This window comes from Phalangium opilio, unplaced genomic scaffold, assembly GCF_054372755.1.
Source record: "Phalangium opilio isolate 3A_F unplaced genomic scaffold, DU_Popi_V2 ptg000082l_1, whole genome shotgun sequence".
In the NCBI taxonomy this organism is placed as follows: domain Eukaryota; kingdom Metazoa; phylum Arthropoda; class Arachnida; order Opiliones; family Phalangiidae; genus Phalangium; species Phalangium opilio.
The window spans coordinates 15960715-15988546 of record NW_028324189.1 but is presented as its reverse complement, the minus strand read 5'-3'; the positions used below and the strand labels follow the sequence as shown (position 1 = coordinate 15988546).

Genomic DNA, 27832 nt, shown 5'->3' with positions numbered 1-27832 from the left:
AAAGAAGATATGTTTGCTTTTTTCATATCTGGTGGAATTTGAAAGAGGAAACAAAAGTGAAAAAGCAAACGGCACGCAGTATTCCCAAGTACTGACTGCACTCGACGCTGCTTAACTTCGGTGATCGGACGTGAACCGGTGTTTTCAGCGTGATATGGCCGTTGCCGAGAGTGCTAGTTAATAATTCGAATTTAAATTAAGTGAGACAAATTAACCTTCATCATTTTAAAACAATAACAAAAAGAAAACATATTTGCTTTTTTCATATCTATTAAAATTAAAAGAGGAAAAAAAAGTGAAAAAGCCAACGGCACGCAGTGTTCCTAAGTGGTCGCCCTCCCAAGTACTGACTGCGCTCGACGCTGGTTAACTTCGGTTATCGGACGAGAACCGGTGTATTCAGCGTGATATGGCCGCTGTTGTAAATTAGAGATAATACCGGTTGTTTTTTATCTATATCCAGATTATATTTTCTACACTTGTGTTTTTTATGCATCGCGGTCATTCTTGTAATCTTTATTTTTTATCGCGATGCCTTAACTATATAACCGGATAACATTCCGATAACGTTGGTCAGTTTTCAAAGTCAGTTCAGTGTATTGTTCCCGGATATTAATATTAATGTTTTAATTAAATTAATAAAGAGTTTATAACCAGTTAAACCCAGAGTCGTTCTTGCGTCAAACAACAACAGCCGCTGCCGAGAGTGCTAGTTAATAATTTGAATTTAATTAACCTTCATCTTTATAAAACAATAACAAAAAGAAGATATGTTTGCTTTTTTCATATCTGGTGGAATTTAAAAGAGGAAACAAAAGTGAAAAAACAAACGGCACGCAGTATTCCCAAGTACTGTATGCGCTCGACGCTGCTTAACTTCGGTGATCGGACGTGAACCGGTGTTTTCAGCGTGATATGGCCGTTGCCGAGAGTGCTAGTTAATAATTCGAATTTAAATTAAGTGAGACAAATTAACCTTCATCATTTTAAAACAATAACAAAAAGAAAACATGTTTGCTTTTTTCATATCTATTAAAATTTAAAAGAGGAAAAAAAAAGTGAAAAAGCCAACGGCACGCAGTGTTCCTAAGTGGTCTCCCTCCCAAGTAGTGACTGCGCTCGACGCTGCTTAACTTCGGTTATCGGACGAGAACCGGTGTATTCAGCGTGATATGGCCGTTGCCGAGAGTGCTAGTTAATAATTTGAATTTAATTAACTTTCATCATTATAAAACAATAACAAAAAAGAAGATATGTTTGCTTTTTTCATATCTGGTGGAATTTGAAAGAGGAAACAAAAGTGAAAAAGCCAACGGCACGTAGTATTCCCAAGTACTGTATGCGCTCGACGCTGCTTAACTTCGGTGATCGGACGTGAACCGGTGTTTTCAGCGTGATATGGCCGTTGCCGAGAGTGCTAGTTAATAATTCGAATTTAGATTAAGTGAGACAAATTAACCTTCATCATTTTAAAACCATAACAAAAAGAAAACATGTTTGCTTTTTTCATATCTATTAAAATTTAAAAGAGGAAAAAAAAGTGAAAAAGCCAACGGCACGCAGTGTTCCTAAGTGGTCTCCCTCCCAAGTAGTGACTGCGCTCGACGCTGCTTAACTTCGGTTATCGGACGAGAACCGGTGTATTCAGCGTGATATCGCCGTTGCCGAGAGTGCTAGTTAATAATTTAAATTTAATTAACTTTCATCTTTATAAAACAATAACAAAAAGAAGATATGTTTGCTTTTTTCATATCTGGTGGAATTTGAAAGAGGAAACAAAAGTGAAAAAGCCAACGGCACGCAGTATTCCCAAGTACTGACTGCGCTCGACGCTGCTAACGTCGGCGATCGGACGAGAACCGGTGTTCTCAGCGTGATATGGCCGTTGCCGAGAGTGCTAGATAATAATTCGAATTTAAATTAAGTGAGACAAATTAACCTTCATCTTTTTCAAACAATAACAAAAAGAAAATATGTTTGCTTTTTTCATATCTCTTGGAATTTAAAAGAGGAAAAAAAGTGAAAAAGCTAACGGCACGCAGTGTTCCTAAGTGGTCGCCCTCCCAAGTACTGACTGCGCTCGACGCTGCTTAACATCGGTTATCGGACGAGAACCGGTGTATTCAGCGTGATATGGCCGTTGCCGAGAGTGCTAGTTAATAATTTGAATTTAATTAACTTTCATCTTTATAAAACAATAACAAAAAGAAGATATGTTTGCTTTTTTCATATCTGGTGGAATTTGAAAGAGGAGACAAAAGTGAAAAAGCCAACGGCACGCAGTATTCCCAAGTACTGTATGCGCTCGACGCTGCTTAACTTCGGTGATCGGACGTGAACCAGTGTTTTCAGCGTGATATGGCCGTTGCCGAGAGTGCTAGTTAATAATTCGAATTTAAATTAAGTGAGACAAATTAACCTTCATCATTTTAAAACAATAACAAAAAGAAAACCTGTTTGCTTTTTACATATCTATTAAAATTTAAAAGAGGAAACAAAAGTGAAAAAGCCAACGGCACGCAGTGTTCCTAAGTGGTCTCCCTCCCAAGTAGTGACTGCGCTCGACGCTGCTTAACTTCGGTTATCGGACGAGAACCGGAGTATTCAGCTTGATATGGCCGTTGCCGAGAGTGCTAGTTAATAATTTGAATTTAATTAACTTTCATCTTTATAAAACAATAACAAAAAAGAAGATATGTTTGCTTTTTTCATATCTGGTGGAATTTAAAAGAGGAAACAAAAGTGAAAAAGCAAACGGCACGCAGTATACCCAAGTACTGTATGCGCTCGACGCTGCTTAACTTCGGTGATCGGACGTGAACCGGTGTTTTCAGCGTGATATGGCCGTTGCCGAGAGTGCTAGTTAATAATTCGAATTTAAATTAAGTGAGACAAATTTACCTTCATCATTTTAAAACAATAACAAAAAGAAAACGTGTTTGCTTTTTTCATATCTATTAAAATTTAAAAGAGGAAAAAAAGTGAAAAAGCCAACGGCACGCAGTGTTCCTAAGTGGTCTCCCTCCCAAGTAGTGACTGCGCTCGACGCTGCTTAACTTCGGTTATCGGACGAGAACCGGTGTATTCAGCGTGATATGGCCGTTGCCGAGAGTGCTAGATAATAATTCGAATTTAAATTAAGTGAGACAAATTAACCTTCATCTTTTTAAAACAATAACAAAAAGAAAATATATTTGCTTTTTTCATATCTATTGGAATTTAAAAGAGGAAAAAAAAGTGAAAAAGCTAGCGGCACGCAGAGTTCCTAAGTGGTTTCCCTCCCAAGTACTGACTGCGCTCGACGCTGCTTAACTTCGGTGATCGGACGAGAACCGGTGTATTCAGCGTGATATGGCCGTTGCCGAGAGTGCTAGTTAATAATTTGAATTTAATTAACTTTCATCTTTATAAAACAATAACAAAATGAAGATATGTGTGCTTTTTTCATATCTATTAAAATTTAAAAGAGGAAAAAAAAAGTGAAAAAGCCAACGGCACGCAGTGTTCCTAAGTGGTCTCCCTCCCAAGTAGTGACTGCGCTCGACGCTGCTAAACTTCGGTTATCGGACGAGAACCGGTGTATCCAGCGTGATATGGCCGTTGCCGAGAGTGCTAGTTAATAATTTTAATTTAATTAACTTTCATCTTTATAAAACAATAACAAAAAGAAGATATGTTTGCTTTTTTCATATTTGGTGGAATTTGAAAGAGGAAACAAAAGTGAAAAAGCCAACGGCACGCAGTATTCCCAAGTAATGTATGTGCTCGACGCTGCTTAACTTCGGTTATCGGACGAGAACCGGTGTATTCAGCGTGATATGGCCGTTGCCGAGAGTGCTAGGTAATAATTCGAATTTAAATTAAGTGAGACAAATTAACCATCATCTTTTTAAAACAATAACAAAAAGAAAATAAGTTTGCTTTTTTCATATCGGGTTGAATTTAAAAGAGGAAACAAAAGTGAAAAAGCCAACGGCTTGCAGTATTCCCAAGTACTGACTGCGCTCGACGCTGCTAACGTCGGCGATCGGACGAGAACCGGTGTTCTCAGCGTGATATGGCCGTTGCCGAGAGTGCTAGATAATAATTCGAATTTAAATTAAGTGAGACAAATTAACCTTCATCTTTTTAAAACAATAACAAAAAGAAAATATGTTTGCTTTTTTCATATCGGGTGGAATTTAAAAGAGGAAACAAAAGTGAAAAAGCCAACGGCACGCAGAATTCCCAAGTACTGACTGCGCTGGACGCTGCTAACGTCGGCGATCGGACGAGAACCGGTGTTCTCAGCGTGATATGGCCGTTGCCGAGAGTGCTAGTTAATAATTCGAATTTAAATTAAGTGAGACAAATTAACCTTCATCATTTTAAAACAATAACAAAAAACATGTTTGCTTTTTTTATATCTATTAAAATTTAAAAGAGGAAAAAAAGTGAAAAAGCCAACGGCACGCAGTGTTCCTAAGTGGTCTCCCTCCCAAGTACTGACTGCGCTCGACGCTGCTGAACTTCGGTGATCGGACGAGAACCGCTGTATTCAGCGTGATATGGTCGTTGCCGAGAGTGCTAGTTAATAATTCGAATTTAAATTAAGCGAGACAAATTAACCTTCATCATTTTAAAACAATAACAAAATGAAAACATGTTTGCTTTTTTCATATCTATTAAAATTTAAAAGAGGAAAAAAAAGTGAAAAAGCCAACGGCACGCAGTGTTCCTAAGTGGTCTCCCTCCCAAGTAGTGACTGTGCTCGACGCTGCTTAACATCGGTTATCGGACGAGAACCGGTGTATTCAGCGTGATATGGCCGTTGCCGAGAGTGCTGGTTAATAATTTTAATTTAATTACCTTTCATCTTTATAAAACAATAACAAAAAGAAGATATGTTTGCTTTTTTCATATCGGGTGGAATTTAAAAGAAGAAACAAAAGTGAAAAAGCCAACGGCATGCATCGTTCCCAAGTACTGACTGCGCTCGACGCTGCTTAACTTCGGTTATCGGACGAGATCCGGTGTATTCAGCGTGATATGGCCGTTGCCGAGAGTGCTAGTTAATAATTTGAATTTAATTAACTTTCATCTTTATAAAACAATAACAAAAAGAAGATATGTTTGCTTCTTTCATATCGGGTGGAATTTAAAAGAGGAAACAAAAGTGAAAAACCAACGGAACGCAGTATTCCCAAGTACTGTATGCGCTCGACGCTGCTTAACTTCGGTGATCGGACGAAAACCGGTGTTTTCAGCGTGATATGGCCGTTGCCGAGAGTGCTTGTTAATAATTCGAATTTAAATTAAGTGAGACAAATTAACCTTCATCATTTTAAAACAATAACAAAAAAAACATGTTTGCTTTTTTCATATCTATTAAAATTTATAAGAGGAAAAAAAAGTGAAAAAATCAACGGCACGCAGTGTTCCTAAGTGGTCTCCCTCCCAAGTACTGACTGCGCTCGACGCTGCTTAACTTCGGTTATCGGACGAGAACCGGTGTATTCAGCGTGATATGGCCGTTGCCGAGAGTGCTAGTTAATAATTTGAATTTAATTAACTTTCATCTTTATAAAACAATAACAAAAAAGAAGATATGTTTGCTTTTTTCATATCTATTAAAATTTAAAAGAGGAAAAAAAAGTGAAAACGCCAACGGCACGCAGTGTTCCTAAGTGGTCTCCATCCCAAGTACTGACTGCGCTCGACGCTGCTTAACTTCGGTGATCGGACGAGAACCGCTGTATTCAGCGTGATATGGTCGTTGCCGAGAGTGCTAGTTAATAATTCGAATTTAAATTAAGTGAGACAAATTAACCTTCATCATTTTAAAACAATAACAAAATGAAAACATGTTTGCTTTTTTCATATCTATTAAAATTTAAAAGAGGAAAAAAAAGTGAAAAAGCCAACGGCAAGCAGTGTTCCTAAGTGGTCTCCCTCCCAAGTAGTGACTGCGCTCGACGCTGCTTAACTTCAGTTATCGGACGAGAACCGGTGTATTCAGCGTGATATGGCCGTTGCCGAGAGTGCTAGTTAATAATTTTAATTTAATTAACTTTCATCTTTATAAAACAATAACTAAAAGAAGATATGTTTGCTTTTTTCATATTTGGTGGAATTTGAAAGAGGAAACAAAAGTGAAACAGCCAACGGCACGCAGTATTCCCAAGTACTGTATGCGCTCGACGCTGCTTAACTTCGGTGATCGGACGAGAACCGGTGTTTTCAGCGTGATATGGCCGTTGCCGAGAGTGCTAGTTAATAATTCGAATTTAAATTAAGTGAGACAAATTAACCTTCATAATTTTAAAACAATAACAAAAAAAACATGTTTGCTTTTTTCATATCTATTAAAATTTAAAAGAGGAAAAAAAAGTAAAAAACCCAACGGCACGCAGTGTCCCTAAGTGGTCTCCCTCCCAAGTACTGACTGCGCTCGACGCTGCTTAACTTCATTGATCGGACGTGAACCGGTGTATTCAGCGTGTTATGGCCGTTGCCGAGAGTGCTAGTTAATAATTTGAATTAAATCAACTTTCATCTTTATAAAACAATAACGAAAAGAAGATATGTTTGCTTTTTTCATATCGGGTGGAATTTAAAAGAGGAAAAAAAAGTGAAATAGCCAACAGCACGCAGTGTTCCTTAGTGGTCTCCCTCCCAAGTAGTGACTGCGCTCGACGCTGCTTAACTTCGGCTATCGGACGAGAACCGGTGTTTTCAGCGTGATATGGCCGTTGCTGAGAGTGCTAGTTAATAATTCGAATTTAAATTAAGTGAGACAAATTAACCTTCATCATTTTAAAACAATAACAAAATGAAAACATGTTTGCTTTTTTCATATCTATTAAAATTTAAAAGAGGAAAAAAAAGTGAAAAAGCCAACGGCACGCAGTGTTCCTAAGTGGTCTCCCTCCCAAGTAGTGACTGCGCTCGACGCTGCTTAACTTCAGTTATCGGACGAGATCCGGTGTATTCAGCGTGATATGGCCGTTGCCGAGAGTGCTAGTTAATAATTTTAATTTAATTAACTTTCATCTTTATAAAACAATAACTAAAAGAAGATATGTTTGCTTTTTTCATATTTGGTGGAATTTGAAAGAGGAAACAAAAGTGAAAAAGCCAACGGCACGCAGTATTCCCAAGTACTGTATGCGCTCGACGCTGCTTAACTTCGGTGATCGGACGAGAACCGGTGTTTTCAGCGTGATATGGCCGTTGCCGAGAGTGCTAGTTAATAATTCGAATTTAAATTAAGTGAGACAAATTAACCTTCATAATTTTAAAACAATAACAAAAAAAACATGTTTGCTTTTTTCATATCTATTAAAATTTAAAAGAGGAAAAAAAAGTAAAAAACCCAACGGCACGCAGTGTCCCTAAGTGGTCTCCCTCCCAAGTACTGACTGCGCTCGACGCTGCTTAACTTCATTGATCGGACGTGAACCGGTGTATTCAGCGTGTTATGGCCGTTGCCGAGAGTGCTAGTTAATAATTTGAATTAAATCAACTTTCATCTTTATAAAACAATAACAAAAAGAAGATATGTTTGCTTTTTTCATATCGGGTGGAATTTAAAAGAGGAAACAAAAGTGAAAAACCAACCGCACGCAGTATTCCCAAGTACTGACTGCGCTCGACGCTGCTAACGTCGGCGATCGGACGAGAACCGGTGTTCTCAGCGTGAAATGGCCGTTGCCGAGAGTGCTAGTTAAAAATTCGAATTTAAATTAAGTGAGACAAATTAACCTTCATCTTTATAAAACAATAACAAAAAGAAGATATGTTTGCTTTTTTCATATCGGGTGGAATTTAAAAGAGGAAACAAAAGTGAAAAAGCCAACGGCACGCAGTATTCCCAAGTACTGACTGCGCTCGACGCTGCTAACGTCGGCGATCGGACGAGAACCGGTGTTCTCAGCGTGATATGGCCGTTGCCGAGAGTGCTAGATAATAATTCGAATTTAAATTAAGTGAGACAAATTAACCTTCATCTTTTTAAAACAATAACAAAAAGAAAATATGTTTGCTTTTTTCATATCTATTGGAATTTAAAAGAGGAAAAGAAAGTGAAAAATCTAACGGCACGCAGTGTTCCTAAGTGGTCGCCCTCCCAAGTACTGACTGCGCAAGACGCTGCTTAACTTCGGTGATCGGACGAGAACCGGTGTATTCAGCGTGATATGGCCGTTGCCGAGAATGCTAGTTAATAATTTGAACTTAATTAACCTTCATCTTTATAAAAAATAACAATAAGAAGATATGTTTTTTTTTCCATATCTGGTGGAATTTAAGAGGAAACAAAAGTGAAAAAGCCATCGGCATGCAGTGTTCCCAAGTACTGACTGCGCTCGACGCTGCTTAACTTCGGTTATCGGACGAGAACCGGTGTATTCAGCGTGATATGGCCGTTGCCGAGAGTGCTAGTTAATAATTTGAATTTAACTAACTTTCATCTTTATAAAACAATAACAAAAAGAAGATATGTTTGCTTCTTTCATATCGGGTGGAATTTAAAAGAGGAAACAAAAGTGAAAAACCAACGGAACGCAGTATTCCCAAGTACTGTATGCGCTCGACGCTGCTTAACTTCGGTGATAGGACGAAAACCGGTGTTTTCAGCGTGATATGGCAGTTGCCGAGAGTGCTAGTTAATAATTCGAATTTAAATTAAGTGAGACAAATTAACCTTCATCTTTATAAAACAATAACAAAAAGAAGATATGTTTGCTTTTTTCATATCGGGTGGAATTTAAAAGAGGAAACAAAAGTGAAAAAGCCAACGGCACGCAGTATTCCCAAGTACTGACTGCGCTCGACGCTGCTCACGTCAGCGATCGGACGAGAACCGGTGTTCTCAGCGTGATATGGCCGTTGCCGAGAGTGCTAGATAATAATTCGAATTTAAATTAAGTGAGACAAATTAACCTTCATCTTTATAAAACAATAAAAAAATAAGATATGTTTGCTTTTTTCATATCGGGTGGAATTTAAAAGAGGAAACAAAAGTGAAAAAGCTAACGGCACGCAGTGTTCCTAAGTGGTCGCCCTCCCAAGTACTGACTGCGCTCGACGCTGCTTAACTTCGGTGATCGGACGAGAACCGGTGTATTCAGCGTGATATGGCCGTTGCCGAGAGTGCTAGTTAATAATTTGAACTTAATTAACCTTCATCTTTATAAAAAATAACAATAAGAAGATATGTTTGTTTTTTCATATCTGGTGGAATTTAAGAGGAAACAAAAGTGAAAAAGCCATCGGCAAGCAGTGTTCCCAAGTACTGACTGCGCTCGACGCTGCTTAACTTCGGTTATCGGACGAGAACCGGTGTATTCAGCGTGATATGGCCGTTGCCGAGAGTGCTAGTTAATAATTTGAATTTAATTAACTTTCATCTTTATAAAACAATAACAAAAAGAAGATATTGTAACGGAAAAAATGTTTCCGTGTACAAGGCGTTCAGTCAATCCTTATAAAGGAGGACCGTAGTCACAACGCTAAGTGTTAAAATCATATTACCCAGGTTCTTCTTGGTTGTGCCGCTATCGGAGATCCGAGGTTGGAGACTAACTTTTAACTTAATTTAAATTATAAGACATATTGATGAATCAAAAACTCTTTGACTTTTATTAAACATAACTTAAACGTAAATTAAATATAAATCATAAAAGACGAAACTTGAACCATGAGGTTCAGCAAAAATGGTGACGACTACATTGTACCCGGGTGTCAATGCGAATGCGTTATACAATAGAAAATTTTTCTTATATTCCTTCCCAGTGGGATGCTAACTCCTTTCCGTAAAGGGGGGAAGGGTGGCAACCGGAAAGAACTAGATGTGTGGGGTCGCGGTAGTTACTTGACGGCAGTGGACTGAGCATAAGCCAGAGGTTTGAAATTTTTAAGCTTCCGTCCACTGTCGTCTGCAACGGTTTCTGGACGAAACCGCTGCATTCTACCCCCCAATGAAAAATTTTATACATTGTTATAAAATTAAATTAAGGTTTATGTAAGTTAGTCTTCCTGGGGCGTCTTCATTCGTGGATGGATGCTTCCGTGGAGATGGTGGTGCGTTTGTTCGGAGAGTTCGTCGGTATCGGATGCGGATTTCGTCATAATCGTGAGGAGGGTTCGGGTGGATTTCCTTTCCGGGATCGTCTGATCTGCGGTGGCGATGTCCAGTTGGGGTCTCTATTGGGTGGGGAATTCCGTTCCGGGATCTGTCTGATCAGCGGTGGTGATATCCATTTGGGGTCTCTAGTTGGTGTGGTTCCGTTCCGGGATCTATCTGATCAGCGGTGGTGATGTCCATTAGGGTTTTCTTGGTCAGTTGTTGCAATTCTTGGCCGGTGATTCATACATCCCCAGGCGTGAGATTTGGTATGGTGGGGAAATATAGTTTATTACGCGTAGCACTATTACGCCGGAAGTAAATGTTTGGGGACCGTCTTGTTATGATACGTTAAGTCTGGGTAGGGAAGTGATCCGTAAATTACGCAAGACTATGGGTATTAACAACTATGGTGGGGCACTGTCACTTAGTCCGATATCGTTTGGTTGCGAATGTTTGTAAAGTTCGTTAATTCCGAGTAAAATGTTATAAAGTCTCTTGATTGGGTTGAGTGAAAAGTCCGATAAGATTTATCAAGTTTAATTCGAATATGAATGTGCCAATCCGGAGACTAACAATCTCTGAGGGCCATATCGGCGTATCTCGCCTTGCAGCACGAGGTTAGGCTTAGCTACCGGCTACGTGTATTTCGAAATGTCCGACTCACGGGATAAGACCGAAGAATTTTCCGAATCTTGGCTTCCGCGATATAATTTGAAACTCGGGCACGATTCGGGATGACTCATTAAAATTTCAAAAATAATTAAATTCAAAAATTTTATCTAGCCGAAAAATAATTTAGTTTATCACGAGATTTAATTCTAAAAATAAATAATTCTAATCTAGATCACTGGTAGAATAAATAAAATCCATGATTCAATTCGATTTAAAACTAAATTTGGGAAATGCGTCTTCGATTGTTCGAGAAGGGAGAGTTCCAAGATGGCGACGATCTTGCTCAAACTAGAACTAACCTGTAACGAAGCTCGCGAATCGGGCCCGACCACCCCGACGGAGAAGAAAAGCGACGGGACGGGAAAAGCAAGAACCGAGGGTTAAAAACGACGGGCACGGTATTATTTGTAACACGGGGTTCGTCTCACTGGGTACACGGCACCAATTGTAACGGAAAAAATGTTTCCGTGTACAAGGCGTTCAGTCAATCCTTATAAAGGAGGACCGTAGTCACAACGCTAAGTGTTAAAATCATATTACCCAGGTTCTTCTTGGTTGTGCCGCTATCGGAGATCCGTGGTTGGAGACTAACTTTTAATTTAATTTAAATTAGAAGACATATTGATGAATCAAAAACTCTTTGACTTTTATTAAACATAACTTAAACGTAAATTAAATATAAATCATAAAAGACGAAACTTGAACCATGAGGTTCAGCAAAAATGGTGACGACTACATTGTACCCGGGTGTCAATGCGAATGCGTTATACAATAGAAATTTTTTCTTATATTCCTTCCCAGTGGGATGCTAACTCCTTTCCGTAAAGGGGGGAAGGGTGGCAACCGGAAAGAACTAGATGTGTGGGGTCGCGGTAGTTACTTGACGGCAGTGGACTGAGCATAAGCCAGAGGTTTGAAATTTTTAAGCTTCCGTCCACTGTCGTCTGCAACGGTTTCTGGACGAAACCGCTGCAATATGTTTGCTTCTTTCATATCGGGTGGAATTTAAAAGAGGAAACAAAAGTGAAAAACCAACGGAACGCAGTATTCCCAAGTACTGTATGCGCTCGACGCTGCTTAACTTCGGTGATCGGACGAAAACCGGTGTTTTCAGCGTGATATGGCCGTTGCCGAGAGTGCTTGTTAATAATTCGAATTTAAATTAAGTGAGACAAATTAACCTTCATCATTTTAAAACAATAACAAAAAACATGTTTGCTTTTTTCATATCTATTAAAATTTATAAGAGGAAAAAAAAAGTGAAAAAATCAACAGCACGCAGTGTTCCTAAGTGGTCTCCCTCCCAAGTACTGACTGCGCTCGACGCTGCTTAACTTCGGTTATCGGACGAGAACCGGTGTATTAAGCGTGATATGGCCGTTGCCGAGAGTGCTAGTTAATAATTTGAATTTAATTAACTTTCATCTTTATAAAACAATAACAAAAAAGAAGATATGTTTGCTTTTTTCATATCTATTAAAATTTAAAAGAGGAAAAAAAAGTGAAAAAGCTAACGGCACGCAGTGTTCCTAAGTGGTCGCCCTCCCAAGTACTGACTGCGCTCGACGCTGCTTAACTTCGGTGATCGGACGAGAACCGATGTATTGAGCGTGATATGGCCGTTGCCGAGAGTGCTAGTTAATAATTTGAACTTAATTAACCTTCATCTTTATAAAAAATAACAATAAGAAGATATGTTTGTTTTTCCATATCTGGTGGAATTTAAGAGGAAACAAAAGTGAAAAAGCCATCGGCATGCAGTGTTCCCAAGTACTGACTGCACTCGACGCTGCTTAACTTCGGTTATCGGACGAGAACCGGTGTATTCAGCGTGATATGGCCGTTGCCGAGAGTGCTAGTTAATAATTTGAATTTAATTAACTTTCATCTTTATAAAACAATAACAAAAAGAAGATATGTTTGCTTCTTTCATATCGGGTGGAATTTAAAAGAGGAAACAAAAGTGAAAAACCAACGGAACGCAGTATTCCCAAGTACTGTATGCGCTCGACGCTGCTTAACTTCGGTGATAGGACGAAAACCGGTGTTTTCAGCGTGATATGGCCGTTGCCGAGAGTGCTAGTTAATAATTCGAATTTAAATTAAGTGAGACAAATTAACCTTCATAATTTTAAAACAATAACAAAAAAAACATGTTTGCTTTTTTCATATCTTTTAAAATTTAAAAGAGGAAAAAAAAGTGAAAAACCCAACGGCACGCAGTGTTCCTAAGTGGTCTCCCTTCAAAGTACTGACTGCGCTCGACGCTGCTTAACTTCGGTTATCGGACGAGAACCGGTGTATTCAGCGTGATATGGCCGTTGCCGAGAGTGCTAGTTAATAATTTGAATTTAATTAACTTTCATCTTTATAAAACAATAACAAAAAGAAGATATGTTTGCTTCTTACATATCGGGTGGAATTTAAAAGAGGAAACAAAAGTGAAAAACCAACGGAACGCAGTATTCCCAAGTACTGTATGCGCTCGACGCTGCTTAACTTCGGTGATCGGACGAAAACCGGTGTTTTCAGCGTGATATGGCCGTTGCCGAGAGTGCTTGTAAATAATTCGAATTTAAATTAATTGAGACAAATTAACCTTCATCATTTTAAAACAATAACAAAAAAAACATGTTTGCTTTTTTCATATCTATTAAAATTTATAAGAGGAAAAAAAAGTGAAAAAATCATCGGCACGCAGTGTTCCTAAGTGGTCGCCCTCCCAAGTACTGACTGCGCTCGACGCTGCTTAACTTCGGTGATCGGACGAGAACCGATGTATTGAGCGTGATATGGCCGTTGCCGAGAGTGCTAGTTAATAATTTGAATTTAATTAACTTTCATCTTTATAAAACAATAACAAAAAAGAAGATATGTTTGCTTTTTTCATATCTATTAAAATTTAAAAGAGGAAAAAAAAGTGAAAAAGCTAACGGCACGCAGTGTTCCTAAGTGGTCGCCCTCCCAAGTACTGACTGCGCTCGACGCTGCTTAACTTCGGTGATCGGACGAGAACCGATGTATTGAGCGTGATATGGCCGTTGCCGAGAGTGCTAGTTAATAATTTGAACTTAATTAACCTTCATCTTTATAAAAAATAACAATAAGAAGATATGTTTGTTTTTCCATATCTGGTGGAATTTAAGAGGAAACAAAAGTGAAAAAGCCATCGGCATGCAGTGTTCCCAAGTACTGACTGCACTCGACGCTGCTTAACTTCGGTTATCGGACGAGAACCGGTGTATTCAGCGTGATATGGCCGTTGCCGAGAGTGCTAGTTAATAATTTGAATTTAATTAACTTTCATCTTTATAAAACAATAACAAAAAGAAGATATGTTTGCTTCTTTCATATCGGGTGGAATTTAAAAGAGGAAACAAAAGTGAAAAACCAACGGAACGCAGTATTCCCAAGTACTGTATGCGCTCGACGCTGCTTAACTTCGGTGATAGGACGAAAACCGGTGTTTTCAGCGTGATATGGCCGTTGCCGAGAGTGCTAGTTAATAATTCGAATTTAAATTAAGTGAGACAAATTAACCTTCATAATTTTAAAACAATAACAAAAAAAACATGTTTGCTTTTTTCATATCTTTTAAAATTTAAAAGAGGAAAAAAAAGTGAAAAACCCAACGGCACGCAGTGTTCCTAAGTGGTCTCCCTTCAAAGTACTGACTGCGCTCGACGCTGCTTAACTTCGGTTATCGGACGAGAACCGGTGTATTCAGCGTGATATGGCCGTTGCCGAGAGTGCTAGTTAATAATTTGAATTTAATTAACTTTCATCTTTATAAAACAATAACAAAAAGAAGATATGTTTGCTTCTTACATATCGGGTGGAATTTAAAACAGGAAACAAAAGTGAAAAACCAACGGAACGCAGTATTCCCAAGTACTGTATGCGCTCGACGCTGCTTAACTTCGGTGATCGGACGAAAACCGGTGTTTTCAGCGTGATATGGCCGTTGCCGAGAGTGCTTGTAAATAATTCGAATTTAAATTAATTGAGACAAATTAACCTTCATCATTTTAAAACAATAACAAAAAAAACATGTTTGCTTTTTTCATATCTATTAAAATTTATAAGAGGAAAAAAAAGTGAAAAAATCATCGGCACGCAGTGTTCCTAAGTGGTCTCCCTCCCAAGTACTGACTGCGCACGACGCTGCTTAACTTCGGTTATCGGACGAGAACCGGTGTATTGAGCGTGATATGGCCGTTGCCGAGAGTGCTAGTTAATAATTTGAACTTAATTAACCTCATCTTTATAAAAAATAACAATAAGAAGATATGTTTGTTTTTCCATATCTGGTGGAATTTAAGAGGAAACAAAAGTGAAAAAGCCATCGGCATGCAGTGTTCCCAAGTACTGACTGCGCTCGACGCTGCTTAACTTCGGTTATCGGACGAGAACCGGTGTATTCAGCGTGATATGGCCGTTGCCGAGAGTGCTAGTTAATAATTTGAATTTAATTAACTTTCATCTTTATAAAACAATAACAAAAAGAAGATATGTTTGCTTCTTTCATATCGGGTGGAATTTAAAAGAGGAAACAAAAGTGAAAAACCAACGGAACGCAGTATTCCCAAGTACTGTATGCGCTCGACGCTGCTTAACTTCGGTGATAGGACGAAAACCGGTGTTTTCAGCGTGATATGGCCGTTGCCGAGAGTGCTAGTTAATAATTCGAATTTAAATTAAGTGAGACAAATTAACCTTCATAATTTTAAAACAATAACAAAAAAAAACATGTTTGCTTTTTTCATATCTTTTAAAATTTAAAAGAGGAAAAAAAGTGAAAAACCCAACGGCACGCAGTGTTCCTAAGTGGTCTCCCTCCAAAGTACTGACTGCGCTCGACGCTGCTTAACTTCGGTTATCGGACGAGAACCGGTGTATTCAGCGTGATATGGCCGTTGCCGAGAGTGCTAGTTAATAATTTGAATTTAATTAACTTTCATCTTTATAAAACAATAACAAAAAGAAGATATGTTTGCTTCTTACATATCGGGTGGAATTTAAAAGAGGAAACAAAAGTGAAAAACCAACGGAACGCAGTATTCCCAAGTACTGTATGCGCTCGACGCTGCTTAACTTCGGTGATCGGACGAAAACCGGTGTTTTCAGCGTGATATGGCCGTTGCCGAGAGTGCTTGTAAATAATTCGAATTTAAATTAATTGAGACAAATTAACCTTCATCATTTTAAAACAATAACAAAAAAAACATGTTTTCTTTTTTCATATCTATTAAAATTTATAAGAGGAAAAAAAAGTGAAAAAATCATCGGCACGCAGTGTTCCTAAGTGGTCTCCCTCCCAAGTACTAACTGCGCACGACGCTGCTTAACTTCGGTTATCGGACGAGAACCGGTGTATTAAGCGTGATATGGCCGTTGCCGAGAGTGCTAGTTAATAATTTGAATTTAATTAACTTTCATCTTTATAAAACAATAACAAAAAAGAAGATATGTTTGCATTTTTCATATCTATTAAATTTTAAAAGAGGAAAAAAAAGTGAAAAAGCCAACGGCACGCAGTGTTCCTAAGTGGTCTCCATCCCAAGTACTGACTGCGCTCGACGCTGCTTAACTTCGGTGATCGGACGAGAACCGCTGTATTCAGCGTGATATGGTCGTTGCCGAGAGTGCTAGTTAATAATTCGAATTTAAATTAAGTGAGACAAATTAACCTTCATCATTTTAAAACAATAACAAAATGAAAACATGTTTGCTTTTTTCATATCTATTAAAATTTAAAAGAGGAAAAAAAGTGAAAAAGCCAACGGCACGCAGTGTTCCTAAGTGGTCTCCCTCCCATGTAGTGACTGCGCTCGACGCTGCCTAACTTCTGTTATCGGACGAGAACCGGTGTATTCAGCGTGATATGGCCGTTGCCGAGAGTGCTAGATAATAATTCGAATTTAAATTAAGTGAGACAAATTAACCTTCATCATTTTAAAACAATAACAAAAAAAAACATGTTTGCTTTTTTCATATCTATTAAAATTTATAAGAGGAAAAAAAAGTGAAAAAGCCAACGGCACGCAGTGTTCCTAAGTGGTCTCCCTCCCAAGTACTGACTGCGCTCGACGCTGCTTAACTTCGGTTATCGGACGAGAACCGGTGTATTCAGCGTGATATGGCCGTTGCCGAGAATGCTAGTTAATAATTTGAATTTAATTAACTTTCATCTTTATAAAACAATAACAAAAAGAAGATATGTTTGCTTTTTCATATCGGGTGGAATTTAAAAGAGAAAACAAAAGTGAAAAACCAACGGCACGCAGTATTCCCAAGTACTGTATGCGCTCGACGCTGCTTAACTTCGGTGATCGGACGAGAACCGGTGTTTGCAGCGTGATATGGCCGTTGCCAAGAGTGCTATTTAATAAATAAAGAAACAAACCCCCTCCATAGGAAATGAGTTAGACTATACTTTGCAGGCTCGTAACTCTGTTTCTACTGGAGATACGGGGATGTCCTTTGAGTATTTTATAGTCCAATTTGTCCCCCATCTAACCATACTAAAAACATTGAGCTACGACAAACATGGGCCGAGTAATTAAGCTAAACGTAAACAAACAACCCCTCCTTAGGAAATGCATTAGACTATACTTTGCAGGCTCGTAACTCTGTTTCTACTGGAGATACGGGGATGTCCTTTGAGTATTTTATAGTCCGATTTGTCCCCCATCTAACCATACTAAAAACATTGAGCTACGACAAACAGGGGCCGAGATATTAAGCAAAATGTTCGTCAACTTTGGTATCGTCTCACTTATTTTTATTATGTTACTTATGATTTTTGCACTAAACTTTGGAGGCTCATATCTCTTGTTCTACAAGAGATACTGGGATCTCCTTTGGATATGTTATAGTACTCTTTGCTCCCCATACAAGGATACTTTAAACTTGAGGCTACCTCAATATCGTCGTCAACTTATTTTTTGTCTCACTTATTGTTAGAAGGTTACTTTTGATTTTTGAAAATAAACTTTGCAGGCTCGTAACTCTGTTTCTACTGGAGATACGGGGATGTCGTTTGAGTATGTTATAGACCAATTTGTACCCCATCTAGCCATACTAAGAATTAGGGCTACGACAAACAGTAGTCGAGTAATTAAGCTAGTCGTAAACAAACAAACCCCTCCATAGGAAATCATAATAAAAATAAGTGAGACGATACCAAAGTTGACGAACATTTTGCTTAATATCTCGGCCCCTGTTTGTCTTAGCTCAATGTTTTTAGTATGGTTAGATGGGGGACAATTTGGACTATAACATATCTTAAGGACATCCCCGTATCTCTAGTAAACACAGAGTTATGGGTATGCAAAGCATAGTCTAATGCATTTCCTTTGGACGGGTTGTTTGTTTACGTTTAGCTTAATTACTCGGCCCGTGTTTGTCGTAGCCCAAAGTTTTTAGTATATTTAGATGAAGGACAAATTGGACTATAACATATCCTAAGGACATCCCGGTATCTCTAGTAGACACAGAGTTATGGGCCTGCAAAGTATAGTCTAATGCATTTTCTATGGAGGGGTTTGTTTGTTCACGTATTGCTTAATTACTTGACCCTGTTCTTTCGATTAAAAATAATAACATATCTTTAGTGTAACGGTTATCGCATCCGCCTCACTCCCGGAAGGCCACAGGTTCGAAACCGCGAAGTTTTTTTTTTTGCTTGGATCATGCAAAGACCTTTATAATTATCCGAACATTTGTGTCAAGGTCACATTATTTACATCCCCGTATCTCTGGTAGAACCAGATTTACGAGCCTGCAAACTTTATTTTCAAAAATCAAAAGTAACCTTCTAACAATAAGTGAGACAAAAAATAAGTTGACGACGATATTGAGGTAGCCTCAAGTTTAAAGTATCCTTGTATGGGGAGCAAAGAGTACTATAACCTATCCAAAGGAGATCCCAGTATCTCTTGTAGAACAAGAGTTATGAGCCTCCAAAGTTTAGTGCAAAAATCATAAGTAACATAATAAAAATAAGTAAGACGATACCAAAGTTGACGAACATTTTACTTAATATCTCGGCCCCTGTTTGTCGTAGCTCAATGTTTTTAGTATGGTTAGATGGGCGACAATTTGGACTATAACATATCCTAAGGACATCCCCGTATCTCTAGTAAACACAGAGTTATGGGCCTGCAAAGCATAGTCTAATGCATTTCCTTTGGACGGGTTGTTTGTTTACGTTTAGCTTAATTACTCGGCCCCTGTTTGTCGTAGCTCAATGTTTTTAGTATGGTTAGATGAAGGACAAATTGGACTATAAAATACTCAAAGGACATCCCCGTATCTCCAGTAGAAACAGAGTTACGAGCCTGCAAAGTATAGTCTAACTCATTTCCTATGGAGGGGGTTTGTTTCTTTACGTTTTGCTTAAGTACTCGGCCCCTGTTTGTCGTAAACCAAAGTTTTTAGTATATTTAGATGAAGGACAAATTGGACTATAACATATCCTAAGGAAATCCCGGTATCTCTAGTAGACACAGAGTTATGGGCCTGCAAAGTATAGTCTAATGCATTTTCTATGGAGGGGTTTGTTTGTTCACGTATTGCTTATTACTTGACCCTGTTCTTTCGATTAAAAATAATAACATATCTTTAGTGTAACGGTTATCGCATCCGCCTCACTCCCGGAAGGCCACAGGTTCGAAACCGCGAAGTTTTTTTTTTTTGCTTAGAACATGCAAAGACCTTTATAATTATCCGAACATTTGTGTCAAGGTCACATTATTTACATCCCCGTATCTCTGGTAGAACCAGAGTTACGAGCCTGCAAACTTTATTTTCAAAAATCAAAAGTAACCTTCTAACAATAAGTGAGACAAAAAATAAGTTGACGACGATATTGAGGTAGCCTCAAGTTTAAAGTATCCTTGTATGGGGAGCAAAGAGTACTATAACATATCCAAAGGAGATCCCAGTATCTATTGTAGAACAAGAGTTATGAGCCTCCAAAGTTTAGTGCAAAAATCACATAATAAAAATATGTGAGACGATACCAAAGTTGACGAACATTTTGCTTAATATCTCGGCCCCTGTTTGTCTTAGCTCAATGTTTTTAGTATGGTTAGATGGGGGACAATTTGGACTATAACATATCATAAGGACATCCCCGTATCTCTAGTAAACACAGAGTTATGGGCCTGCAAAGCATAGTCTAATGCATTTCCTTTGGACGGGTTGTTTGTTTACGTTTAGCTTAATTACTCGGCCCCTGTTTTTCGTAGCTCAATGTTTTTAGTATGGTTAGATGGGGGACAAATTGGAATATAACATACTCAAAGGACCTCGCCGTATCTACAGTAGAAACAGAGTTATGGGCCTGCAAAGTATAGTCTAATGCATTTTCTATGGAGGGGTTTGTTTGTTCACGTATTGCTTAATTACTTGACCCTGTTCTTTCGATTAAAAATAATAACATATCTTTAGTGTAACGGTTATCGCATCCGCCTCACTCCCGGAAGGCCACAGGTTCGAAACCGCGAAGTTTTTTTTTTTTGCTTGGAACATGCAAAGACCTTTATAATTATCCGAACATTTGTGTCAAGGTCACATTATTTACATCCCCGTATCTCTGGTAGAACCAGAGTTACGAGCCTGCAAACTTTATTTTCAAAAATCAAAAGTAACCTTCTAACAATAAGTGAGACAAAAATAAGTTGACGACGATATTGAGGTAGCCTCAAGTTTAAAGTATCCTTGTATGGGGAGCAAAGAGTACTATAACATATCCAAAGGAGATCCCAGTATCTATTGTAGAACAAGAGTTATGAGCCTCCAAAGTTTAGTGCAAAAATCACATAATAAAAATAAGTGAGACGATACCAAAGTTGACGAACATTTTGTTTAATATCTCGGCCCCTGTTTGTCTTAGCTCAATGTTTTTAGTATGGTTAGATGGGGGACAATTTGGACTATAACATATCATAAGGACATCCCCGTATCTCTAGTAAACACAGAGTTATGGGCCTGCAAAGCATAGTCTAATGCATTTCCTTTGGACGGGTTGTTTGTTTACGTTTAGCTTAATTACTCGGCCCCTGTTTGTCGTAGCTCAATGTTTTTAGTATGGTTAGATGAAGGACAAATTGGACTATAAAACGCTCAAAGGACATCCCCGTATCTCCAGTAGAAACAGAGTTACGAGCCTGCAAAGTATAGTCTAACTCATTTCCTATGGAGGGGGTTTGTTTCTTTACGTTTTGCTTAAGTACTCGGCCCCTGTTTGTCGTAAACCAAAGTTTTTAGTATATTTAGATGGTATGGTCCCATTTCTCCCAATTCTGTCTTTCCCAAAATACATTTTTATCCCAAACTTTCCGATTCCCAGTTCTCCCAATCTTATATTTCCCAATCGGAATTTTTATCCCAAACTATTCAATTCTCATTTCTCCCAATCTAATGGTTTCGTCTAATATTTTATGCTGCAAAGGGTTGCTTTCAAAACGACTTTGATTATTTTTAATGCGAATAGGTTAGGTTAGGTTAGGTTAGGTTTGGTTAGGTTTGTTTTGGTTAGGTTTGGTTAGGTTTGGTTTGGTTAGGTTTGGTTAGGTTTGGTTTGGTTAGGTTTGGTTTGGTTTGGTTAGGTTTGGTTAGGTTAGGTTAGGTTAGGTTAGGTTTGGTTTGGTTAGGTTTGGTTTGGTTAGGTTTGGTTAGGTTAGGTTAGGTTAGGTTTGGTTAGGTTTGGTTAGGTTAGGTTAGGTTAGGTTAGGTTAGGTTAGGTTAGGTTTGGTTAGGTTTGGTTAGGTTTGGTTAGGTTTGATTAGGTTTGGTTAGGTTAGGTTAGGTTACGTTAAATAATTTTCCTACCAATTAATGTGAAGTGTTATTCTAAATGTATTATATTTTTCTGCTGGATCCACGAGAAAGTTCGTAATTTATTATTCATTTAACTATGGTACGCCTTTTCCAAAATATTAATGTTTAATTTCATTGACTTCTCAAATAATATGTCTTTTCCAAAACATTACTGTTATGTTAGGTTAGGTTTGGGTTGGTTAGGTTAGTAATAGTTTATAAATCATTTAACAATGTTACGCCTTTTCCAAAATATTGACGTTTAGCTTCGTTGACTTCTCAAATAATATGCCTTTTCCAAAACATTACTGTTGTGATATGTTAGGTTTGGTTTAGTTAGGTTAGTAATATTTTGTAAATCATTTAACAAAGTTACGCCTTTTCCAAAATATTGACATTTAGCTTCGTTGACTTCTCAAATAATATGCCTTTTCCATAACATTACTGTTATGTTATGTTAGGTTAAGTTTGGTTTGGTTAGGAGGACGTCTCTTCGTCTTTGGAGCGGTTATACACATCAAGTAAGTGTATCCCTTATGAAATGAAAAAATAAATAAAACCATCAAATTCTACTCTATTTGAGTCTTTTTGAGTATGCAATATTGGGTTAATTGGAATAGGAGAACTGGGAATTGGGTTGAATGATGTTTGGGTAAATGGGAATTGGGTGTTTTAAATTGGGTGAAATGGGGGGTAACCTGTTCGACCACCAACCAGAAAATACAAGATTCAGGAGGAAAAAACTGGATGCGGGGAGAAAAACTCCATTTGAATATGTATAAATCATAAAATTGAAATTCAAACTAAACTGAATATGTAAAACATATCATTGTTAATAAAACAAAAAAATTCTCTTTGAACTTATTAACATATGTTTTATACTGAATTGGGAGAAAAGAAATTGGGGGAAAAGACATAGTGTTGGGTCAAATGGGATTGGGAGATATGGGAATTGGGAGAAACGCTTTGGGTTAAATGGGAGTAAATCATTTAGATGAAGGACAAATTGGACTATAACATATCCTAAGGAAATCCCGGTATCTCTAGTAGACACAGAGTTATGGGCCTGCAAAGTATAGTCTAATGCATTTTCTATGGAGGGGTTTGTTTGTTCACGTATTGCTTAATTACTTGACCCTGTTCTTTCGATTAAAAATAATAACATATCTTTAGTGTAACGGTTATCGCATCCGCCTCACTCCCGGAAGGCCACAGGTTCGAAACCGCGAAGTTTTTTTTTTTTTTGCTTGGAACATGCAAAGACCTTTATAATTATCCGAACATTTGTGTCAAGGTCACATTATTTACATCCCCGTATCTCTGGTAGAACCAGAGTTACGAGCCTGCAAACTTTATTTTCAAAAATCAAAAGTAACCTTCTAACAATAAGTGAGACAAAAAATAAGTTGACGACGATATTGAGGTAGCCTCAAGTTTAAAGTATCCTTGTATGGGGAGCAAAGAGTACTATAACATATCCAAAGGAGATCCCAGTATCTCTTGTAGAACAAGAGTTATGAGCCTCCAAAGTTTAGTGCAAAAATCATAAGTAACATAATAAAAATAAGTGAGACGATACCAAAGTTGACGAACATTTTGCTTAATATCTCGGCCCCTGTTTGTCGTAGCTCAATGTTTTTAGTATAGTTAGATGGGGGACAATATGGACTATAACATATCCTAAGGACATCCCCGTATCTCTAGTAAACACAGAGTTATGAGCCTGCAAAGCATAGTCTAATGCATTTCCTTTGGACGGGTTGTTTGTTTACGTTTAGCTTAATTACTCGGCCCCTGTTTTTCGTAGCTCAATGTTTTTAGTATGTTTAGATGGGGGACAAATTGGAATATAACATACTCAAAGGACCTCGCCGTATCTACAGTAGAAACAGAGTTACGAGCCTGCAAAGTATAGTCTAATGCATTTTCTATGGAGGGGTTTGTTTGTTCATGTATTGCTTAATTACTTGAACCTGTTCTTTCGATTAAAAATAATAACATATCTTTAGTGTAGCGTTTATCGCATCCGCCTCACTCCCGGAAGGCCACAGGTTCGAAACCGCGAAGTTTTTTTTTTTTGCTTGGAACATGCAAAGACCTTTATAATTATCCGAACATTTGTGTCAAGGTCACATTATTTACATCCCCGTATCTCTGGTAGAACCAGAGTTACGAGCCTGCAAACTTTATTTTCAAAAATCAAAAGTAACCTTCTAACAATAAGTGAGACAAAAAATAAGATGACGACGATATTGAGGTAGCCTCAAGTTTAAAGTATCCTTTTATGGGGAGCAAAGAGTACTATAACATATCAAAAGGAGATCCCAGTATCTCTTGTAGAACAAGAGTTATGAGCCTCCAAAGTTTAGTGCAAAAATCATAAGTAACATAATAAAAATAAGTGAGACGATACCAAAGTTGACGAACATTTTGCTTAATATCTTGGCCCTTGTTTGTCGTAGCTCAATATTTTTAGTATGGTTAGATGGGGGACAATTTGGACTATAGCATATCCTAAGGACATCCCCTTATCTTTAGTAGACACAGAGTTATGGGCCTGCAAAGCATAGTCTAATGCATTTCCTTTGGACGGGTTGTTTGTTTACGTTTAGCTTAATTACTCGGCCCCTGTTTGTCGTAGCTCAATGTTTTTAGTATGGTTAGATGAAGGACAAATTGGACTATAAAATACTCAAAGGACATCCCCGTATCTCCAGTAGAAACAGAGTTACGAGCCTGCAAAGTATAGTCTAACTCATTTCCTATGGAGGGGGTTTGTTTCTTTACGTTTTGCTTAAGTACTCGGCCCCTGTTTGTCGTAAACCAAAGTTTTTAGTATATTTAGATGGGGGACAAATTGGACTATAACATACTCAAAGGAAATCCCCGTATCTCCAGTAGAAACAGAGTTACGAGCCTGCAAAGTATAGTCTAATGCATTTTCTATGGAGGGGTTTGTTTGTTAACGTATTGCTTAATTACTTGACGCTGTTCTTTCGATTAAAAATAATCACATATCTTTAGTGTAGCGGTTATCGCATCCGCCTCACTCTCGGAAGGCCACAGGTTCGAAACCGCGAAGTTTTTTTTTTTGCTTGGAACATGCAAAGACCTTTATAATTATCCGAACATTTGTGTCAAGGTCACATTATTTACATCCCCGTATCTCTGGTAGAACCAGAGTTACGAGCCTCCAGAATTTAGTCTAATGTATTTCCTATGAAGGGGTTTGTTTGTTTACGATTAGCTTAATTACTCGACTACTGTTTGTCGTAGCCCTAATTCTTAGTATGGCTAGATGGGGGACAAATTGGTCTATAACATACTCAAAGGACATCCCCGTATCTCCAGTAGAGACAGAGTTACGAGCCTGCAAAGTATATTTTCAAAAATCAAAAGTAACCTTCTAACAATAAGTGAGACAAAAAGTAAGTTGACGACGATATTGAGGTAGCCTCAAGTTTAAAGTATCCTTGTATGGGGAGCAAAGAGTACTATAACATATCCAAAGGAGATCCCAGTATCTCTTGTAGAACAAGAGTTATGAGCCTCCAAAGTTTAGTGCAAAAATCATAAGTAACATAATAAAAATAAGTGAGACGATACCAAAGTTGACGAACATTTTGCTTAATTACTCGACTACTGTTTGTCGTAGCTCAATGTTTTTAGTATGGTTAGATGGGGGACAAATTGGAAAATAACATACTCAAAGGACATCCCCGTATCTCCAGTAGAAACAGAGTTACGAGCCTGCAAAGTATAGTCTAATGCATTTTCTATGGAGGGGTTTGTTTGTTCACGTATTGCTTAATTACTTGACCCTGTTCCTTCGATTAAAAATAATAACATATCTTTAGTGTAGCGGTTATCGCATCCGCCTCACTCCCGGAAGGCCACAGGTTCGAAACCGCGAAGTTTTTTTTATAATTATCCGAACATTTGTGTCAAGGTCACATTATTTACATCCCCGTATCTCCAGTAGAAACAGAGTTACGAGCCTGCAAAATATAGTCTAATGCATTTCCTATGGAGGGGGTTTGTTTCGTTACGTTTTGCTTAAGTACTCGGCCCCTGTTTGTCGTAGCCCAAAGTTTTTAGTATGGTTAGAGGGGGGACAATTTGGACTATAACATATCCTAATGACATCCCCGTATCTCTAGTAGACACAGAGTTATGGGCCTGCAAAGTATAGTCTAATGCATTTCCTATGGAGGGGTTTGTTTGTTTACGATTAGCTTAATTACTCGACTACTGTTTGTCGTAGCTCAATGTTTTTAGTATGGTTAGATGGGGGACAAATTGGACTATAACATACTCAAAGGACATCCCCGTATCTCCAGTAGAAACAGAGTTACGAGCCTGCAAAGTATAGTCTAATGCATTTTCTATGGAGGGGTTTGTTTGTTAACGTATTGCTTAATTACTTGACGCTGTTCTTTCGATTAAAAATAATAACATATCTTTAGTGTAGCGGTTATCGCATCCGCCTCACTCCCGGAAGGCCACAGGTTCGAAACCGCGAAGTTTTTTTTTATAATTATCCGAACATTTGTGTCAAGGTCACATTATTTACATCCCCGTATCTCCAGTAGAAACAGAGTTACGAGCCTGCAAAATATAGTCTAATGCATTTCCTATGGAGGGGGTTTGTTTCGTTACGTTTTGCTTAAGTACTCGGCCCCTGTTTGTCGTAGCCCAAAGTTTTTAGTATGGTTAGAGGGGGGACAATTTGGACTATAACATATCCTAATGACATCCCCGTATCTCTAGTAGACACAGAGTTATGGGCCTGCAAAGTATAGTCTAATGCATTTCCTATGGAGGGGTTTGTTTGTTTACGATTAGCTTAATTACTCGACTACTGTTTGTCGTAGCTCAATGTTTTTAGTATGGTTAGATGGGGGACAAATTGGACTATAACATACTCAAAGGTCATCCCCGTATCTCCAGTAGAAACAGAGTTACGAGCCTGCAAAGTATAGTCTAATGCATTTTCTATGGAGGGGTTTGTTTGTTAACGTATTGCTTAATTACTTGACGCTGTTCTTTCGATTAAAAATAATAACATATCTTTAGTGTAGCGGTTATCGCATCCGCCTCACTCCCGGAAGGCCACAGGTTCGAAACCGCGAAGTTTTTTTTATAATTATCCGAACATTTGTGTCAAGGTCACATTATTTACATCCCCGTATCTCCAGTAGAAACAGAGTTACTAGCCTGCAAAATATAGTCTAATGCATTTCCTATGGAGGGGGTTTGTTTCGTTACGTTTTGCTTAAGTACTCGGCCCCTGTTTGTCGTAGCCCAAAGTTTTTAGTATGGTTAGAGGGGGGACAATTTGGACTATAACATATCCTAATGACATCCCCGTATCTCTAGTAGACACAGAGTTATGGGCCTGCAAAGTATAGTCTAATGCATTTCCTATGGAGGGGTTTGTTTGTTTACGATTAGCTTAATTACTCGACTACTGTTTGTCGTAGCTCAATGTTTTTAGTATGGTTAGATGGGGGACAAATTGGACTATAACATACTCAAAGGTCATCCCCGTATCTCCAGTAGAAACAGAGTTACGAGCCTGCAAAGTATAGTCTAATGCATTTTCTATGGAGGGGTTTGTTTGTTAACGTATTGCTTAATTACTTGACGCTGTTCTTTCGATTAAAAATAATAACATATCTTTAGTGTAGCGGTTATCGCATCCGCCTCACTCCCGGAAGGCCACAGGTTCGAAACCGCGAAGTTTTTTTTATAATTATCCGAACATTTGTGTCAAGGTCACATTATTTACATCCCCGTATCTCCAGTAGAAACAGAGTTACGAGCCTGCAAAATATAGTCTAATGCATTTCCTATGGAGGGGGTTTGTTTCGTTACGTTTTGCTTAAGTACTCGGCCCCTGTTTGTCGTAGCCCAAAGTTTTTAGTATGGTTAGAGGGGGGACAATTTGGACTATAACATATCCTAATGACATCCCCGTATCTCTAGTAGACACAGAGTTATGGGCCTGCAAAGTATAGTCTAATGCATTTCCTATGGAGGGGTTGGTTTGTTTACGATTAGCTTAATTACTCGACTACTGTTTTTCGTAGCTCAATGTTTTTAGTATGGTTAGATGGGGGACAAATTGGACTATAACATACTCAAAGGACATCCCCGTATCTCCAGTAGAAACAGAGTTACGAGCCTGCAAAGTTTATTTTCAAAAATCAAAAGTAACCTTCT

The 27832-nt window shown here is 38.3% G+C and overlaps 1 non-coding gene and 36 pseudogenes across 1 annotated transcript; all 37 read right to left on the bottom strand.

Moving 5' to 3' along the window:
• Nucleotides 1-63: 63 nt before the first annotated feature.
• Nucleotides 64-166, bottom strand: LOC149652654 (5S ribosomal RNA; annotated as a pseudogene).
• A 136-nt stretch (nt 167-302) lies between these two features.
• On the bottom strand, nt 303-421 carry LOC149652653 (5S ribosomal RNA; annotated as a pseudogene).
• A 644-nt stretch (nt 422-1065) lies between these two features.
• Nucleotides 1066-1184, bottom strand: LOC149652652 (5S ribosomal RNA; annotated as a pseudogene).
• A 123-nt stretch (nt 1185-1307) lies between these two features.
• LOC149652651 (5S ribosomal RNA) lies at nt 1308-1410 on the bottom strand (annotated as a pseudogene).
• A 137-nt stretch (nt 1411-1547) lies between these two features.
• LOC149652650 (5S ribosomal RNA) lies at nt 1548-1666 on the bottom strand (annotated as a pseudogene).
• Nucleotides 1667-2026: 360 nt separating this feature from the next.
• LOC149652649 (5S ribosomal RNA) lies at nt 2027-2145 on the bottom strand (annotated as a pseudogene).
• A 122-nt stretch (nt 2146-2267) lies between these two features.
• On the bottom strand, nt 2268-2370 carry LOC149652648 (5S ribosomal RNA; annotated as a pseudogene).
• Nucleotides 2371-2507: 137 nt separating this feature from the next.
• LOC149652647 (5S ribosomal RNA) lies at nt 2508-2626 on the bottom strand (annotated as a pseudogene).
• Nucleotides 2627-2988: 362 nt separating this feature from the next.
• Nucleotides 2989-3107, bottom strand: LOC149652646 (5S ribosomal RNA; annotated as a pseudogene).
• Nucleotides 3108-3244: 137 nt separating this feature from the next.
• LOC149652645 (5S ribosomal RNA) lies at nt 3245-3363 on the bottom strand (annotated as a pseudogene).
• Nucleotides 3364-3486: 123 nt separating this feature from the next.
• Nucleotides 3487-3605, bottom strand: LOC149652644 (5S ribosomal RNA; annotated as a pseudogene).
• An 835-nt stretch (nt 3606-4440) lies between these two features.
• LOC149652643 (5S ribosomal RNA) lies at nt 4441-4559 on the bottom strand (annotated as a pseudogene).
• Nucleotides 4560-4696: 137 nt separating this feature from the next.
• LOC149652642 (5S ribosomal RNA) lies at nt 4697-4815 on the bottom strand (annotated as a pseudogene).
• Nucleotides 4816-5399: 584 nt separating this feature from the next.
• LOC149652641 (5S ribosomal RNA) lies at nt 5400-5518 on the bottom strand (annotated as a pseudogene).
• A 123-nt stretch (nt 5519-5641) lies between these two features.
• LOC149652640 (5S ribosomal RNA) lies at nt 5642-5760 on the bottom strand (annotated as a pseudogene).
• Nucleotides 5761-5897: 137 nt separating this feature from the next.
• On the bottom strand, nt 5898-6016 carry LOC149652639 (5S ribosomal RNA; annotated as a pseudogene).
• A 122-nt stretch (nt 6017-6138) lies between these two features.
• On the bottom strand, nt 6139-6241 carry LOC149652638 (5S ribosomal RNA; annotated as a pseudogene).
• A 135-nt stretch (nt 6242-6376) lies between these two features.
• On the bottom strand, nt 6377-6495 carry LOC149652637 (5S ribosomal RNA; annotated as a pseudogene).
• Nucleotides 6496-6617: 122 nt separating this feature from the next.
• LOC149652636 (5S ribosomal RNA) lies at nt 6618-6736 on the bottom strand (annotated as a pseudogene).
• A 137-nt stretch (nt 6737-6873) lies between these two features.
• Nucleotides 6874-6992, bottom strand: LOC149652635 (5S ribosomal RNA; annotated as a pseudogene).
• A 122-nt stretch (nt 6993-7114) lies between these two features.
• On the bottom strand, nt 7115-7217 carry LOC149652634 (5S ribosomal RNA; annotated as a pseudogene).
• Nucleotides 7218-7352: 135 nt separating this feature from the next.
• LOC149652633 (5S ribosomal RNA) lies at nt 7353-7471 on the bottom strand (annotated as a pseudogene).
• Nucleotides 7472-8070: 599 nt separating this feature from the next.
• LOC149652632 (5S ribosomal RNA) lies at nt 8071-8189 on the bottom strand (annotated as a pseudogene).
• An 820-nt stretch (nt 8190-9009) lies between these two features.
• LOC149652631 (5S ribosomal RNA) lies at nt 9010-9128 on the bottom strand. The gene has a single exon (XR_016371445.1). It is a non-coding gene; the product is annotated as a 5S ribosomal RNA (ribosomal RNA).
• A 2918-nt stretch (nt 9129-12046) lies between these two features.
• On the bottom strand, nt 12047-12165 carry LOC149652630 (5S ribosomal RNA; annotated as a pseudogene).
• A 123-nt stretch (nt 12166-12288) lies between these two features.
• LOC149652629 (5S ribosomal RNA) lies at nt 12289-12407 on the bottom strand (annotated as a pseudogene).
• Nucleotides 12408-12987: 580 nt separating this feature from the next.
• On the bottom strand, nt 12988-13106 carry LOC149652628 (5S ribosomal RNA; annotated as a pseudogene).
• Nucleotides 13107-13465: 359 nt separating this feature from the next.
• Nucleotides 13466-13584, bottom strand: LOC149652627 (5S ribosomal RNA; annotated as a pseudogene).
• Nucleotides 13585-13707: 123 nt separating this feature from the next.
• On the bottom strand, nt 13708-13826 carry LOC149652626 (5S ribosomal RNA; annotated as a pseudogene).
• Nucleotides 13827-14406: 580 nt separating this feature from the next.
• Nucleotides 14407-14525, bottom strand: LOC149652625 (5S ribosomal RNA; annotated as a pseudogene).
• A 359-nt stretch (nt 14526-14884) lies between these two features.
• Nucleotides 14885-15003, bottom strand: LOC149652624 (5S ribosomal RNA; annotated as a pseudogene).
• Nucleotides 15004-15582: 579 nt separating this feature from the next.
• Nucleotides 15583-15701, bottom strand: LOC149652623 (5S ribosomal RNA; annotated as a pseudogene).
• A 359-nt stretch (nt 15702-16060) lies between these two features.
• On the bottom strand, nt 16061-16179 carry LOC149652622 (5S ribosomal RNA; annotated as a pseudogene).
• Nucleotides 16180-16302: 123 nt separating this feature from the next.
• On the bottom strand, nt 16303-16421 carry LOC149652621 (5S ribosomal RNA; annotated as a pseudogene).
• A 136-nt stretch (nt 16422-16557) lies between these two features.
• LOC149652620 (5S ribosomal RNA) lies at nt 16558-16676 on the bottom strand (annotated as a pseudogene).
• A 136-nt stretch (nt 16677-16812) lies between these two features.
• Nucleotides 16813-16931, bottom strand: LOC149652619 (5S ribosomal RNA; annotated as a pseudogene).
• A 120-nt stretch (nt 16932-17051) lies between these two features.
• Nucleotides 17052-17154, bottom strand: LOC149652618 (5S ribosomal RNA; annotated as a pseudogene).
• Between the last annotated feature and the right edge of the window lie 10678 nt (nt 17155-27832).